The sequence below is a fragment of the Prinia subflava genome, chromosome 1 (assembly GCF_021018805.1).
Source record: "Prinia subflava isolate CZ2003 ecotype Zambia chromosome 1, Cam_Psub_1.2, whole genome shotgun sequence".
In the NCBI taxonomy this organism is placed as follows: domain Eukaryota; kingdom Metazoa; phylum Chordata; class Aves; order Passeriformes; family Cisticolidae; genus Prinia; species Prinia subflava.
In genome coordinates, this window is record NC_086247.1 from 111577588 (window position 1) to 111595119 (window position 17532).

Below are 17532 nucleotides of genomic sequence, written 5' to 3' on the forward strand. Positions count from 1 at the left end.
GGATGCCGCTCCAGCAGCTAAAAGCCTGTGGGAGGCACTCTATTTTTGGTCAGCTCATCTTTACTCTTTTTCCAAGAGTTCACAGGCATGAAGAGCTTACCCCATTTTCTTCCTCCACCTCCACTCAGCAAAAGCATCACAGTTTCATTCTCACAGCCTAGCCTACTTCTGCTCTAACTAGCATTGGCTGCTGGAGAGCAGGTAAAGTCTTCAGGAATATTCATCTGGTGCATTCAGCAGGCACTTCTGACACAGCCCTCCAATGTCTTGCAGGTTTATAACACTCTCATGCAGGTTTGGACACCTTCTGTAGCACCTTCTGCCTGTTAGCCACAGGTTATCTGATGTATTAAACATCCTCAGGAAGTGGTAAGGACACAGGCAGCATAGATGGAGACACTGTTCTCCATCTCCTGTTAACATGCCTAGGAGATCAGAGTGGGTGGGATGAGAGAGGAATTTCCACTAATAGGCAGTTGGCATAAAGAACTGTTTGGATTCATTTAGGAGACAAGTTCTGTTGTTCTTTTTTTAATTGTGAAGCTACAGTAGGATGAATCACTAAAGCTATTAATGTGATGGACAATGTTCCAAATCTCCTCTCCATTTTGAAAATTACAATCTAGGTAAGAAATAGGGAGAAAAGCTACAAAATACACATTAAAAAAATCACAACTACAAAAACGACAAACATACACTATTAAGATCCCCAAAGGGAAAAAAACCAAGAGCTTGATTAGGGAGAACAAGGGTGAACAGTGTGACCAGCACACCTAAAGAGGAGTCACCTATTCCTGCAGGTATTAACAAAATGAGAAGTGCTGGTTTTGTCTATTTAGGCCTTAATGAACTTTGTTACCAACTGCCCGAACATTTTCCAGGCCAATGTTCAGCTTCCCATAGCTACAGCAGGCTAAAAAGCTTCATAAAACAGAAAACCAAAAAGCATGAAAGAGACATTTCCAGAGAGCATCACCACTGTGTGTACAGAGGGAAATGCCTCTTCAGGGTGGCCAACTTGGGTTTGGCCCAGCTGGTCAGCTCCTGTGCACAACCTGCCAGTGGTGGCAGGGTGTCCAAACAGAACCATCTCCACAGTTCCCAGAAATGCAACCCAGCTGGAAGTGGACTGGGGCTGCCCTTGCCACAGGACAGCGAAGGAGTTAGGGCAGAGCTGCATGGGCAGGAAATGGGCTTCTTGTTATGGTAACACAGTGGGAGGGGTATGAGCAGATATTCCCTCCTCAAGTACACTTTCCCCATCAGCATGCCCTATCCCTGGATCCATCTCTTGCTAGACTGGCTTTCCAGGACCAGTAGAGGAAAAGAAAAGCAGGCAAACATGGCATTTTGGACTCCCCCTGCAAAATGTGTTCTGTTCTTTCTCCCATCCCTGATGCAAGAGGCTTAGCTAAGGATTCAGTGTATATAACACACGCAGTTTTAAATACCTACTTCATTCATCCTTAAAGCAGAAGTTGCTAGAAGGCAAATTTCCCAATTGGAAGGAGGGGGAGTTGGGATTCGGCAGCCAAGAATTTGCTTATATTCTCATCTCTGTCACAGATTCCCACAGAACTACAAGCAAGTGAATCCCCACAGCCCAAAAAGCTGTTATCATCTTATTCACTCTATTTATTTAATGAGACACATATATCTTTCACAGTACATAGCACATTAAAGAAAGGATGGTACACTGAATGATTGATATACTGGAACATTTTCTTTGTAAAAAGCAGCCAACTGTAGAACTGCTGACTTTTTAAACAGGAAAAGAGCAGATTCTTGTAGAGGGAGTAAGCCCAGCAGTTAAGGATAAAAATATCATTATTGAAGCCTGATACAAAGAGGGGACGTGAAAAATAAGTACATCTTTACTCTGTAGTCTCAAGAAGAATTTTAAAAATAGAGCTTTATTTAAAAAATATATAACAATATATTTAAAAAAACCCTGTCTTATAAAAACCTTATCTATAGACAGTTGTGATCAAAATTAGCTCCATCTTCAGTTTTTATGGTTCAGCACAAGTGAAGAACAGAAAGCAAAACTGTAAATCTTTCTATACAAGACTGCTACCAAGGAGACTGAGGCTCTGTGCAATGGTCCCTACTGCAAAAGTACCTTCCATATGAACAGAAGACTGGTGGCTACAGGACACCTCCCAGTTGCACTTATGAACAGAAATCTCAAGTTTTCTTCCATTTCATTTCAGAGTCTGTGAGAGCTGGGACAGGAAGAGATCCAACCTGACTTTTACAGTGACCAGCAGCCATTGATTTAATATTTGTTGATACTCCTGTCTTGATCTACACAGTAAATAGTTAAAAAAAATTCCAATACTAAGCAGTCAATGCATAGAAGCAAGCCACGAAGCTGAGCTAAAAGTCTAAATCTAAAAAGAATGCTTCTTGGGCTTTTAAGATCTGCATTTCCAAGTTCTCCATCCGTAATGGAGTATGAAAGCCTTTCCCCAAACAAAATTCTAGATCTCCAGAAAACTCCCCTAAAAAAAAGGATGCATTTCTGATAAACAAGCTTGAGGCGAGAGATGTAAGAAAAATGAGCTAAAAAGGTGAAGAAAAAGAAAAAAAAGGCATTTCTCTCTGCCCTCAAGTCTTGTTCACCTTCTGAGAGTCCCAAGCCTAAAGATGAAAACCCAAGTTACTCAAAATAACCATGGCTAGACAAAGGGGAAAGCTTAACAGGCAGAGTTCATTCCAGCTGATCTTTGCTCACCCGAGTACCTCATTGAAACCTATCTGGTTACATTGTCATTAACAGCCCTGTAATACGAGTAAAAAACCCTCTCGTTTTGCCTGGTCTCTTGCTCCTACTCTGTAAACAAGGTACCTTTGTCAGAAAAAAAAAGTGTCAAGAGAGCAGCAGGTTTATCTTACTTCAGTGTCTGCCTAAAGCAAAGACAGAGCGGGGGTGGCAGAAGGGAAAATTTACTGATGCTGCAAAACTGAATTTAAAAGAATGTGATGCGAAATCCCGAAGTACTGAACAAGATGATCTTCAGCCACCCCAACTGTGCCTGTGGGCTTTAGCTGCCATTTGTTATTCTCTGTATTTTATCTATCCTTTCTTTCTGTGTTATTCGGGTACTGGGACTGGTGCTTAGCAGCATTTACAGCCTGAGCTCTCCTGCTTTCCATCAGCATGGTGCCCAGGATCCCTCCTATGTGCTGCAAATCCCAAACAGGAGCCAAAATTGTTCGGACTACAGTGCAGCCAATAAAAACAGTGAAAATCCCTCCTTGGTTACCACAAGCTCCACATTAGCATGTTTTTAGAGAAAGGCAAAAAAAAAAAAAAAAAAAAAAAAAAAAAAAAAAAAAAAAAAAAAAAAAAAAAAAAGTAATAATTCCACAGCAGCACGTGTCCGGCAAGAAATAAATTTCTGGAGACCTACAGAATTTAGTCCGTATCAGAGATGTTTTCCTCATGAGACTTTAGTTTAAAAATTATAAAGCAAACCACAAGTCAAACAAAGAGAGACTACAAAGATGTGGGATTACAAATGGACTGCTGACTCCCTTCCCACATGTGCACACACACAGAGGAGGGATTCAGCGTGAACTCGCATGGAAGGGGGGAGCGAGGAGACATCACCGAAAGCATGACAACCTCCCCCCTCTCCTCAGAGCACTGCAACCAGGACTGCCAACAAAACTGAATTCAGAGCCTTATGTGATCAGCACAGCAAACACAGCACAGTTACAATGACACCCAGCAAAGAAATGCAGTCATTCAGAGCATCTGCAACCTTTTCAGTCTTGGAAGTACTATCGCTGGTAGATCAGTGTTTCAGCACATGCACGCATACCTGGTGTTGCTAAATAACAGGAAATGCTATCCGGTGCCTCTCTTTCACAGGAGAAAGAAAAAAGAAGACACCTTAAAGCTATGCTTTGCAGGGGAACGAGCACTCTCCAGTCCTCTTCTCACCACCACAAAGAAAAAGCAGAAATCCCATCTAAGAGCTCTCGGCACCGTGAGCCGTGCACCATCTGCAGCCTGAGCCACCTTTCTCCCCCAGGTCTGAGCATGCTCCGTCTGCCGGCAGTGTCCTATCGCTCCGGCTGGCTCACCTCAATTTGTTAGCCTCCCAGAGGTCAGCCTTGCATGCAGGATGATTTGCTGCAGTATTCCTGCAAATCCCCGACGGGCGGCCACACCGAAACAACACCACCGCGCTGTTCTACGGGGCTGAGCGTGTCTGGAGACAGGCGGCGAACTGCTCCGGGGAGGGGGGACACACACATCGTAGAAATCCTGCTCTGGAGGATCATTAACGTCACTGATACTCCACACACTTCACACAAAAGAAGAAAACAACAGGAGAGAAAGGAAAAAAAATGCCCCTTGCTTGAGGACGCGAAAGCCTTTTGTCATGCTTTCTAATAATTCCCTTGGCACCAGGAAAGCAATTTCCCAGCTGTGATGGTCAGCAAATGGCTTAGAATTGAACAAGGCTGTGATTGCCCTTCTTCAGAGATCCAGGGAACAGTATTTTCATCCTGAAGTGGTTTTTTTTATGGTGGAAACAAGTAATTCCTAAACACAAAGACACAGAAATTATCCAGGAGCTTCTAAGAGAATCTCCTACTGCACACAAGCTCATGGAAGTGAGTGCCTTACACCAACCTTCACAGCAGAGCTTGAACCTGTGGGACTGAGCAGCCTCATGAAGATGGCAAAGCAGACAGAACTGATCGGGAACACTCCAGTTCTTATCCCACAGCAGGATCATGCAGATCACAGCCCTCCAAAAGGCTCCTGACACAAAGTCACACCACTAAACACAGGAGTGAGATCCCAGCCCTGCAGGGATACTCCTGCAGGCAGATCACAAGCAAACACATGAGGCTCTGCAAACGTGTTGATTGTATATTTGCAGGACACATCTTGTTGAGTATCTGTCTGTGAGGATTGTCCCTTTGAGACCTAACAGGTAAAATAAGGAAGGATGAAAAAGTAGGAAAGTTCTCTAGCATCTCCTCCCACATGCTCACAGTGGACTTTGAACTACAGCATGAGCCTATGCCTACCCCAAGAGGATCTCAGAGAGACACTGGTTAGTTACATCTGCCTGGGGAAAATAAATAATAAAAAAGAGCAATGAGAAGTGAACCCAGCCAGTGCCTTCAGCCTGTCCTAGTGGGACTGAGGAAATCCAAAGTCACCCTTGCCTTTATAAGACCATCTCATTGTCCTGTTGCCCCTCTGAATACAAAGTTGTTGCCTTGTGTGGAACAGGTCTGATATTTTTCCCTGAATTTTGAAACTCTAGTAGTAGAGTTAGATTTGGAACTGGCTTTGCTTGAGAAAACACATCTTGGCTTTATGTTTTCTGCACTTCTGAAAGTTCCACAGTGTGACCTATCTCCCACTGATCCTAACGCGAGCCATTCCACTGACCCCACACATCCTGGTTAGTGACTTTATCAGCAGGACCGGGGATAACCCAGACACACCATGCTGGTCTCTTTCTCTTAGACAAGCTTTTATTTTACTGGAGAAGAAAGGACAACATATACAGACTGGTCTTCTATTTATGAATAAGTTTCTTCTCTATCCCTGGAATGAGTTACATTAATGGGTTTCTTAGATGCAAGTTATCACACTGCATAGAGTTATAGAGTTTAACCCCAGTCCTGAAGAGGGTCCTGTTTGTCAATCTGCCACACCACAAAGTACAAATCTACATCGTTAAGGGGTAGGGGAGGAACCATAATCAAATAATTCCAGCAATTGTGAAATAACAACTGTCCATTACTATGGCACCATAAGGCACTAAGTGTGGCAGTCCCAAGCTCTTCACAGTCAGCACCTACTACAAGTTGGTAAGGTTTGAATAGGAGGTCTTAGCACACAACTAAGAATTCAATGAATATTTAATACCCCTCATAAAGTTGCAGCCTTCAAAAACAGCACCAAATTTTAGAACTCCTAAAAAGCAGTACAGCACTAACAAAACTTATCAAGCTATCAAGGAAGTCTGAATAGATCCCTCTTGGTTTAGGGCTGACAAAGAGCAGGTAAATCATTATTTACTGAAACTTCACAGTGCACATATATGTTGCAGTGGTGCCTCATCACTCTGAGTCACAGCATTTATTATTTATAGTCCCAGAAGGACTCTCTATAAGAAATTGTTCTTCTTGCAGTGCTTTTGGACCAAAAGTGCATTTCAGTTCCAGAGCACAAAAAAAGTCTTTGTACTTATAAATACAAAAAGGACACAAAGGAAGCATTTGGTTTCTGGACACCAAGACTGGGACTTCACACAGAGAGGATGACATCTTGATTCTGTAGAAGCTAAAATCAAAACTCCTGCCAAAAGGACCAGGACTTCAGCCAAATATTGAAAATTCCTAAGCAAGAATATACTTTGACAGGGTAAAAGGTATTTTTCTGAAGAATATCTTAGGGGCCAAACCCCACTTTGCTCGAATGCTTCAAGAATGACATGCTCCCAGGCTTAAGAGATGTAGGATGCAAGTTTTGCATAAATATTAGGTTTAGAAAGGTTTAAGTGTAATCAAACATATTTTACATACACACACAGAGGTTACATCTTGACATCAACCTGACAAATTCATAGATATTTATTCTCCTCTTCAGATATATGTATGTTTTATATGTATAAAACATATACTTGCCTGCTATCTGAATTTGTCATATGCTAAACTACTCACTGTAATAAACCCCTCCATCCCCACTAGGAACCACCCTAGCAGCATTGGCCTGCTCCTGCAGCTGCATGCAGTGTGTGTGGACAAGTCACCAGTTCCCAAGGCAGGGGATGGCTTTGGTAGCTGTTCTGATTCAAGCTAGGTGTCACTTGTGCTCGTTCAAGTTCCCATTTTGCCATCAGTAATGACAGGTCAGCAGGGTGACGGAGATAAATCAATTCCCTCTCCTACAGCTTTGCCAACTGCACACCTGCAAAGGTAATTAGTGCCAAAGTGTCTGCAAGGGAACCCCAGATAGTTCATGCTCGTAAGAGCAGTTTGGTAAGTCAATGATGTTCAGCAAGACTGACACGAGAAACCAAGGGTAAAACATTGCCTGTTGGGATCCCTGGGTATGGCCTCACCCTGGTGCTTCCCACAGTTGCTATTTGTTAACTGGTTTTGTCCAGGCAACAGGAAGATCATCTGCCCTCTCTCAATATTAGGCCACAACCTCACCTGAAGAAACACATCTCCCATTTTACAGACAAAAAGACTGAACTTGTCAATGGGATCTGGGTGGGATGCACCACACCAACATCCATTATATGGGAGTAGCTTTCTGTCAAAAATCTACCAGCAATCAAAACCTCTTGTGTATTCCAAGGTTGTATTCATGGGCTTCAGGGCTCAAGATAGAAGCTGAGGCCTATAAGACCACAGGTGACAGGAGTAAACATGGTAAAGGACAGAAAGGAATAAGTTACCAGCTCTGTCACTGTTGCTTTCAAAGAGCTGCCAGAGGAGTAGCCACAAGCCTGACATGCTCTGCTCCGCACACAACCTTCTTCCCATCTTTTACTCCCACCACGTTTGCTATGCAGAAGGTCCAGGGGCCTCCTGCATGCCTGGGAAACCCCCCTGGACCCACAATTAAGTCTCAAGTTGGAGGCCCTCTCAGAATGCCTTGTCCTGGGAATTTTGGAGAAAAAGGAAGAGAACCTCTTTTCCTGTCTGTTGAGACAAACAGGGTAGTCATAACCAGCAAGTCTCACAGATATCTTAGGAAATTAAGATGTTAGTATCACAGCAAAATACAGCTATTGAAAGGAAAACCAGCCCTGAACGTGAACATTATAGGGGTGCCAAGGTATGGAAAAGAAGAGACATAACAGAAATACAAAACTTGCTTTCCAGGAACTGACAGGCTCTTAGACAGATCTATAGGGGTGAACAGATAACAACTGTGTGGAAGTATCCAAAGGATAGGGCTTAAGATCTCCAAGAATTTGACTGCCTTCACTGGATTATGCAACTGGTTTGCAAGTGGGCTGCAGTTCTAGAACTGATGAGAACATCTCTGTTCACAAGCAGGATTACAGGAGGGCTTCCAGGATCAAGGTCCAGGACTTGGATGGTCTTTATGGGTGCCTTCCAACTCAGAATATTCTATGATAGGACTGTTGCCTGAAGCTGTGTTTGTTCTAACCTTCCACTTCTTCTATGTTCAGAGAATTTGTGCTGTCTTAAAAACTTTGAGAATCCAAACCAACAAATCAAAGTCCCAGTACTTCATGGAAAGAACTCCACAAGGAAGCAGTAACAGCATCTACATATCTATAGTCTTGATCAAAACAGCAGTTTCGATCCAAGCTGGAGCATGTGCTTCAATTAGCCAGTCTCTGACAAATGCCTGGAAGTAGCTACAACAGCAGCATGGCAGGAAAATAGTTCAGAGCCAAGCTAAAAGAGAATCTAAATCAAATCAGGGGAAATAAAAAGGTTTACTGCCATTTTGAGTCCTGTAATTGCAAACTGACTGCTTTGCCTCCAACGCCCCCTTCAGCCACACTTGTACAACACATCCTCACATTTTAAAGGATGCAGCCAGCATAACCCAACCCTATTCCTAGGACAGCAGTGTAATAGTAACAACAGACAGGAGCACAGTACCACAGGATACCCTCCCTGTAGTGTAACCTTTTAGACTAATGCTAAAGGAGCACAAAACATCCATGTTCTGGGTGGGGAGCATATCCCAGGGGTGCTGACAGTCACATGAAATTTCAGAGCAGACCATTAGGTCTCACAAATCATAAAATAACTTATACATGAGGTAAAACAAAACGAAAAAAAAAGGTGTTTCCTGACAGCATAATCCATAAGACTGAAAAATATCTGCTGGCCAATTAAAAAAACCCAAAAAACAACAAACTAACAACTGGGTTTTGATTAGTACTTAAAAATACCAGTCTCATTTTCCCCATGGAAAAGTTGAATTCTTACCTCATCTCTCATCTGATTACAGTATCATCAGAAGGCCCAGAAGAGAAGTAGTAACATGTGGCTTCAGGCTAGGCATTTACTGTTGCTCTGAGGGCTACTGCTGCTACTGACAGGAGGGAGAAGAAAGCAAATGAATCATCTTTCTCAGCTTCAACATGAACTGCTGCACACAATAGGGAAAGTGTGATGAATACACTGAATTAATTGTAAAAGCCCATTTCAACTCCTCCAGGTGTCATATCAACCATTTACAGTTCAATACCTAAGAAGAGCTTCTTCATGCTCTCAGCAGCTTGAAAATTCATGGAAAGACTATTGAATCAAGGCACAGCAGCAAGAGGAAGAAGTCTAAGCCTGACCTGATGGGAAATTTTTGTATTAGACTTGCTCTTCTTTTATCTGAATAGTAATAAAAACCAAGGCGGGTAATTTTTACCCCATTTTTCCCACCAATAAATCGGTGTTTCATTTCCCTACAAGCTCCCCTTGTGACCCACTTGTGTGGAGGTTTTAACATCCCCATAAATAGACAATATGACATTCAATACACACAAGAAGATGAAAGTTTCAGAGAAAAAGCAGGAAGTATCTGCTGAAAGAGGAACACCTGCAAAACTACTGACCCCGTTGCTATTCACCTGTGGCCCTTAGATTATGGAAGATTCCTTACCCACTGTGAGCCACAGCAGCTCATTGCTGTTCCCTTCCTTCCTACCAGCAAGACTGGCTGCCTCTGTTGCATCAAATGCTGAGTCAAGTCTTTGGCAATGTGAATCTCTTCAAATAACTCAAATGTAACCTGACTGTCACTGAGAGAAGAGCAGCATCAGCCCAATAAACCAACTGCTGTTTAAGACAGCTCCAGTTAAAAACATCTGCCCTCATTCATTTTGTACAGCTCTGGATCCATGTGCTGATATTTGCAATGCCAAGAATAAGTGGTTTTTCAGCAACTTTACAGAGTATTTCAAGACATCAAGGGCTCTCCAGACATCTTCCTACATCAGGATGTGCTTTTCCATTTCTAGGCTTCTGCTGGCATTGATGCAGCCATTTCCCAGAGAAGCCACCTAGCACAGGGTGGGTTGGAGCAGGGCTGAGCCCTCTCACTAGCAAAGCATTCCCAAGGTCAGTGCTGTCACACCCAGCAGCCTCAAAGAGGAAGGTCTTGTGACCCTGAAGACAAGACTAAAATATACATATGTATTGGCCATAGGCAGTGAATCCCATCCCAAGTCTGGAGAGGTCAGAGAGAGAGGACATTTACAACCTTCCTGCCTTGGCTCACCCTGCTTCACCCCTTCTGTGGCAGAATGATGTGCTTATAGTCTAACCTGGGGGCTGACAGGAACAATCTGCTGAGGTAGCCAACCCTTCTTTTCAGGTGAAGGGATTAAAGCTACATCACAAAAAGTTTCTCTTGCAACTACAAAGACCCAAATCTGCACCTGTGTTATTGCAGCAAGTATGTGAAATGAGAAAGTGTGAAAGTCAAAGGACTGACTAGAAAACAACCACCTTACTGAGTGACTTATAGTTACACAAAATAACCATTTCTTTACCATCAAGGTGATGAACCAAACTAAAGCCCAAAATATACTGAAATAAAACCCCTCTTCTCTCATTTGATATGTTTAAGGCTTAAAAATAAGCATGTATGCAAGAGTCCTGTGTTCCAGTGGGACAATACATGCACATAATTAAGCAAGGACTAGAGAACTTTGTGTATAATAGCTTGTCTTGTGACCTCTGTGCTAAGTATATATATATTTGTATATAATACATATGTATGACTATTGCAAAATTCATATAAAAGATTACAATTAAGACAGAGACTACATATTTGTTCTGTGTTTGTACCCACATTAAAAGATCAGTGATTTTATAAATCCAAAGAAGTTAATTTCAATGAATTGCTAGCTTCCCAGCTTTATACTTTTGACACAACGATAACAGAGTCAGAAGCCAAGATACTGCAAAGCCATATATAAATGTGTGTGGAACTGTCCTAGGCAACCTTACAGGAGAAAGGAAGGTGAGAGCAACTCCAATCTTCACTTTCTATTAACTCTCAGGTCTCTACATGAACATGAGTAACAACCTAAGTAGTAAAGAATAAACAGCCAGAAGCAAGGATCAGAGGTAAGAACAAATCATTAAAAAGTGATAAGCACCAAGGGCTCTAACTTAGCTAAAGGCAGTGAAAATGCAGACGCACAGAGAAAACCACATCATGCCTCCTCAAAATGAATCTGGCCATATAGTTTTAGTGCTGAGTAAGTGACTGCCTCAGTGCAACACCACAGTGTCTGCTAGAAAGGACAGTATTTCATCTGTGTGCTTAGAGGTCTGATAACCCATTTTCCCAGGTGTGTCTCTCCCTCCTTTTAGGAGAAAATTACACAGTAAATTAAGCTTTGTGAACCTTTTTATTTTTCACCACTCCTCCTCTTCCCTCCTGCCACTCCTCCTATCCATTGTGAAAGGTAAGCAGGAATATATTGAAATTAAAATTGAAATAAATGACAACAGCCTGAGTCTGGTTTGGCTCACAAAAGTGAGTTTATGATACAGTTGAGTCAGTGCAAAAAAAGAGGTCATGAAAGTGCTGTCACACACCTTTCTGGAGAGAGCTTTTTGTCCACATAGCTACAGATGAAAACCTCATCTGTTCAGGGAAACTAATTTTCCAGTGCAAAGCGATTTCAATTCACAACCCACCACCATCCCACTCAATTTACATTACATGCGGCCAGCTCGGAGAGGGGAAAACAACAGCAAAGTAAGACACAAAGCAATTCACAACTCACTCATTTCCAATGCATCAAAGGCTTACCAGTGAGTGTTCCATGTGATGAACTGTGGTCATTCCCTAACTACATCTGACTGCTTGCCAGGAGCACATGCAAAACCCCATCACATTCAGGGAATGATTCAGGGAATCATTGGCAATACACAGTGCAGTCCTCTTCTGTAGGGGAGTGCAGTTCCCACACACAAACTCAGAAGATTTTTTTCCCCTGGGACAGAAGAAGGGACAGAGGTAGTTGATTTTAAATTCCTTCAAGGCATTTCCAAGGTCTGTTACATAGACTGTGCTTAAGTATTTCATTGGTCACCTGTGATTCAGAAGTCACAAACAGCTTAAAACTACACGAGTCTCTGAACTTAACAAGGACTTCCAGTCAAGGACTCAAATCCGTAATTCAGCTGCTCTTTGCTTCTTGACCAACAAAGAAGCCAGCAGATCAGACTCTAGAGACATCTTTCCCTGCTAATACATGATAACAGTTTAAAACAGAGATTGTATCACACCCACTGTCTCTCGAGAGCAAAAATACATGTGTAATCAAATTGCTAAGGTAAAACAGTAAAAAGATGGAAAGGCAATTAACACCATATACAAAGAAATCTTTGCAACTGAAAACACATGATCTGTTTTCACTGAGAATAACATCTTCTCAGCTGAACTTTGGCAAGTAAGCTGCGTGGTACAAAAACTATTTTTTCATAAATACAAGAAACCCCTTCTGTTATCAAATAAACTCTTATTGCTCTCATCTTTAATCTCAAAGCTCCATATATGCCACCTCCACACAAGAACCAAGAAATCCTTACTTAATATCAAAATGCCCCTTGGCCCCTTTTTATGCACATGTGGCCTTCAGAACATCTAACAGCTGAACAAGAGGCTCCTGGATGCAGCTGAGCAGAGAAGTCCAGCTGCCAGTGAGTACCTAGATCTCTGCTGCAGTTTTATAAGGCAAAGGCCAGAAGAGAGGAGAACACTTGCATGTGTGTTTTGAAAGGAAAAGGTGAAACATTTTACAACGGAAAAGGGAAACATCAGTTGGTTTGGATGAGAGAATTGTGCAGCGCAGCCTCTCACAGGTATGACAAAGCAAGCTTTGGAGCACAGGATGGTCCAAAGGCAATGAAAGCTAGAGGCAGGATGAGAAAAGTTTGTGAAACTTTTCAGTTGACACTGGAAAAAGCTTGAAGAGATGAAGGGGAAAATTACTGCACTCTTTGCTTACACAGCAGTTGTTAGGAAAAGTTCCAAGTTAACTACAAATACCCAACTGTACTTAAACTCAGGCCTGTCTCTTCTCAAACCTAAAGAAAACAACCCAAAAGAATAAAGACCTAGGACTAAAATAAAGGGAAGGAGGAGAAGAAACAAGTAGGAAGTAGGAAGAAGAAACAAGAGGAACAGAGAACAAAAAGGACACACTCGGACAAAGGATGTACTACACAAGAATGTGCAACCTTCAAAGACTACACTACCAAAAAAAAGACCAAACAGGGAGATTGTCTTTTTGATCTCTATTTATCAATAAAACACCAAGAAATTTCCAGTCATGAGCTTGAGACCTCACTGCACTGTATGAAGTAAACAAAATCACTTAAAACACAGGAGAAGAATGTGAGAATTTCAGTGCCAGCCACAATGCTGTTGGATCAGCTGGTGGTAATTCAGTGAAACTGATGCTATAAAATCAGTGCATCAGGAAAACTCAGCCTCCATCTCTCTTTTAGAATCTCAAGGATGCAAGAGGGATGACATCTAATTCAGTACCAAAAAACCCACTTAAAAACATTTCCATCTGTACACAAAAATGATGTATCACCTCCCAGTTAGAAAACTAGCTCAAATCCATGAGGACAAGAAATAGATTACTTCACACTACCAGGAATATGTGGACAGCAACCAGAGCAGAGAATACACTGCATCCTCAGAAAGCACACATGACATCAAATACAGAGAAGCAAGAAACATGGCATGAAAACGAACTACAGGGGAAGAAAGAAAACAGAGACACAAAGAGTACTTCCACTAAGGGACAACCAGAAGAAGAACCAGATAGAGAAAACACCATAGAATATGTTGAGTTGGAAGGGACCCATCAGGATCAAGTCCAATTCCTAGTCCCATGTAGAAGATCTCCAGAACCACCATATTGCCCCAGAGCACTGTCCAAATGTTTCTTGAACCCTGTCAGGCTTGGTGCCATGACCACTTCTCTGGGGAGCCTCTTTGAGTGTTCAGCCACAGTATCGGTGAAAAACTTTTTCCTGATATCAAACTAAACATTCTCTGACTCAGCTTCATGCCATTTCCTCAGGTCCTGTCACTGGTCATGAGAGTGAAGAGATCTGTAGCTCCCCCTCCTTTTCTCTTCATGAGGATGCTGAAGACCACAATGAGGTCTCCCCTCAGTCTCCTCCAGGCTGAAACAAACCAAGTGACCTCAGCCACTCCTCACCAGGCTTCCCTTCCAAACCCTTCACCATCCTTGTTGCCCTCCTCTGGACACCCTCTAATAGTTTCATGTCTTCTTTACATTGTGGCTCCCAAACCTGCCCCCAGCACTTGAGGTGAGGCTGCCCCAGTGCAGAGCAGAGCGGGACAATCCCCTCCCTTGACTGGCTGGTGATGCTGTCCCTGAATGCATCCCAGGACAGGGTTGGCCCTCCTGGCTGAGTTGTGAATTACTGAACATTTCTACATATTTTCCTGTTTGCTAGGGAGGAAAAGTTGTGCACTCCCATGTAACATCCTCAGTCTCTTCTAGTGCTTCCACCTTCTAGCCTGAGGTGCTGCCTCACCTGCTACAAACAAGGCTCTCTGCTCATGGTTAGAAGACATGGGCAGAGTGTGAAAAGTGAGGGGAAGTGGAGGGATGCACTGTAAGGTATCAAACAGTCAGGATTTCCATCTACATCAGTTCACACTATTGAGTCAAGGACAGCAACACACAACAGCTAAAACTGCACTACCCTCAGACTGCTCTTCAAGGGGACAGGAAAAGTCTTGTTTTCTTATCTCACTTCAAGCCACTCAAATAAGTCAAACTTCCTTTCACATATTGAGCTTTGAGCTTTGCTTACCCCACAGAGCATGGTGCCAGGAATATACACCCAATGGAAGCAATGCTTCTGCTTTGATTTAAGGATGTGCCTAACTCCTGGTTGGATCAGCACTTTCAAACACACATCCTTGTGGGCCAAGGATTTGCATTCTTACACATCTTTAAACTTCCCAGGACATGTCATTTATCATTCTGACTATGATAAGGGATGGCAACACCCTGCTCATTTATCTTGCTCTCAATACACTGCAGAAAACAAAAATATAGATTTTTTTTTTTTTATAACAAGGTGGAGGACACTGATATCACTCTCACTCTCTGATAATTTAACTATAGCACAACATCATCAGGTTTAAATCAGAAGAAGGAAGAAAAGACTAGAAGAAGCAAAAAAAAAAAAAAAACGGGGAGAGGCAACATTTACTGCAAAAGAAAGAAACAAAAAAATTCTTTTTACAGATCACATCTGAAAAGAACATCTCTATTAAATGTGATTTCAGAAAAACTGACAAGGATAAATCCACGTGCAGCTCCAGGTATTTCAGCCTAAACATGGAAAATACACATTATTCTGAGTTTATGAAGGGCTTAGTTTTATCAGTACTATTTATACACACTTTCATGGTTCATTTTAGACATATTGCAAGATTTTAAACCAACCGACTTGAGTGCTCACTGATTTTAAAAGACAACAGCTCCCTATTTTTTAACATGTTTCTGAATTATATATGGGCTGTGTACTCCTTCAGACAAAGGAACTCTGATAAATTACGTTCTGTCTCTAGCCAGGTGCTCCAAGTAATCTCCACCCTCCCATCTCTTCATGACATGAAGTAAAGATGAAGAGTGTACAATGTCAGTCACACTGCAGACCTGTTCAGATGCTGCCTCTACCTGAAACAACACAATCCATGTGTTGAGATCCTCATCAGTCTCCATTATCAGAAGCTGAATTTTTTACTGCAATGGCTCAGGCAGGTCCTGAGAGGGTGCTGACTGGAACACATCCTCCACAGCCAGCATTATGCCAGAGTGCATCTAGCTCCTCTCACAAGTTTCTCCTGATGGGATTGCTCTCCCTCCTGACGACCTTCTCTTCTATGCCTGGTTAAATGATTTTAGCTGCACCTGTGGTCTGCAGCACATTTCACAAACAGCACAGTGTGCTCCATGACCTGGCTGCCCCTGAGCCACATGCCTGCAGGAATGCTGCCTAGAGCATTAAGCCTACTGCATGTGCTTGAGTGCACACACCCCATTTTGGATCTGCTTCATTACCCTTTTCTCAGCAAGCTTGCATAGAGTTAATTTAATGCATTTAAGCACTAAAGACCAGCTTTGCCACTCTGCATTGTTATCAAATGTGTTACAGGCAGAGGATTTGGCCATATTCCATCTATGGGGTTTCCTTCAAAGTCCACTTCTTCCGAAAACAGCTGAGCTGATGCCTGAACAGTACGAGAACAGTGCTCTATCCAACACAGCCCACCACCATGGAGAGCCACTGCATCTTTACCCTGACCCTTGCATACCCAATCCCTCTGCTATGACAGCACAAGAGTGGCATGATTCCAAATCTCCTTATCTGATACTCGAAAACAATGGAACAAGACTCGAGTACACAACCCTGGTCCCTACATTCAGGTTCTGCTGGCCTGGTCAGCTTAATACAACGTCTCTCTCTACTGCTACAGATGGGCACTCACAGAGCCCAGATCAGAAAGCAGCATCAAGGACTCACAGGAGTAACTAGAGGCAAGTAAATGCTTTCCAGCTTCTTCCTCAGCAAGAGTCCCCTTGGGGGACCCTTGGGCTTGGGGACTGTCATCTTAATATGCAAATTCCCATGGAAGAAAGCTTTTTTCTTTTCAAGGGTGACTTCCAGCTTCATCAACATTTAGGCAGGATGTAATGAGCAGGAGGCCTGGTGTAACCAGGACACCTTTGAGAGAGAAGGGAGGGGAGTCTTTGTTTAGAGTCACGCCTGGTTGTGCCTTTGCAGTGCAATCTCACCTCTGTCTACAAACAGGCTTCCTCCCAATCCATTCAGAAATCCAGTACTATACTTTCTACCAGTACTATATAAACTAAAAACCTTTAAAGTTCAAACACAAATCACTTCTCTTCTGATCTAGCCAATTGAAAAATGATGAATGACAGCAACTTGTGAAATTTATCTTGTCACCAGCTTATAATTGCTACTATTGGAGCTTCAAATTATGGCAGAAAAAATGAAGAGCAAAATGGAAGTGCTTATGGCTTGTCTGGATTCTGGTTTACAAAGTGGAGCACTATCTTCATCAAGGTGTGAGGAAATGCAATTGCACTGTGGACCTCTACATCAAAACCCATCTACTTTAATTAATTATTTGAGTATTATACCAGCAAGAAAGGAATTATTGTAGTTATTTCAGAGTTGCTTATTGCTTTTATGCATGTGATCTGTCTGCAAAGGTTCATATGAATTTGTCAAAAATCCAAGTTCATTTTACTACAGAATTATTATTGTATTAGGATTTAGGATTAGCATAATGAGATACTATGATTATTAGGATACCTAATAGTATCCTAACAAATACAAAAATATTTTGAGATCTTTCTAAAGAGGAACTGGATAAGGACTGAGGGGTAAAGGAGGAAAAAAAGACTGCAATTTAAGTAGGTGTGAGATTGTCTACAGATGGAGATTTAA

The 17532-nt window shown here is 42.3% G+C and overlaps 1 protein-coding gene across 9 annotated transcripts in view; it reads right to left on the reverse strand.

Annotated features, from left to right (window-relative positions):
- Positions 1-17532, reverse strand: part of POMGNT2 (protein O-linked mannose N-acetylglucosaminyltransferase 2 (beta 1,4-)) — a 31023-nt gene that overhangs the window by 6617 nt on the left and 6874 nt on the right. For 2 of the 9 annotated variants that reach the window (XM_063408431.1, XM_063408370.1), the window contains exons 2-3: positions 11804-11987; positions 8968-9073 (exon numbers count right to left, since the gene is read on the reverse strand). The exons of 2 other annotated variants lie outside the window; for them this stretch is intronic. The gene's annotated coding sequence lies outside the window, so the exon portion shown is untranslated. 5 more of the 9 variants (XM_063408440.1, XM_063408395.1, XM_063408388.1 and 2 more) reach the window with 4 other exon arrangements.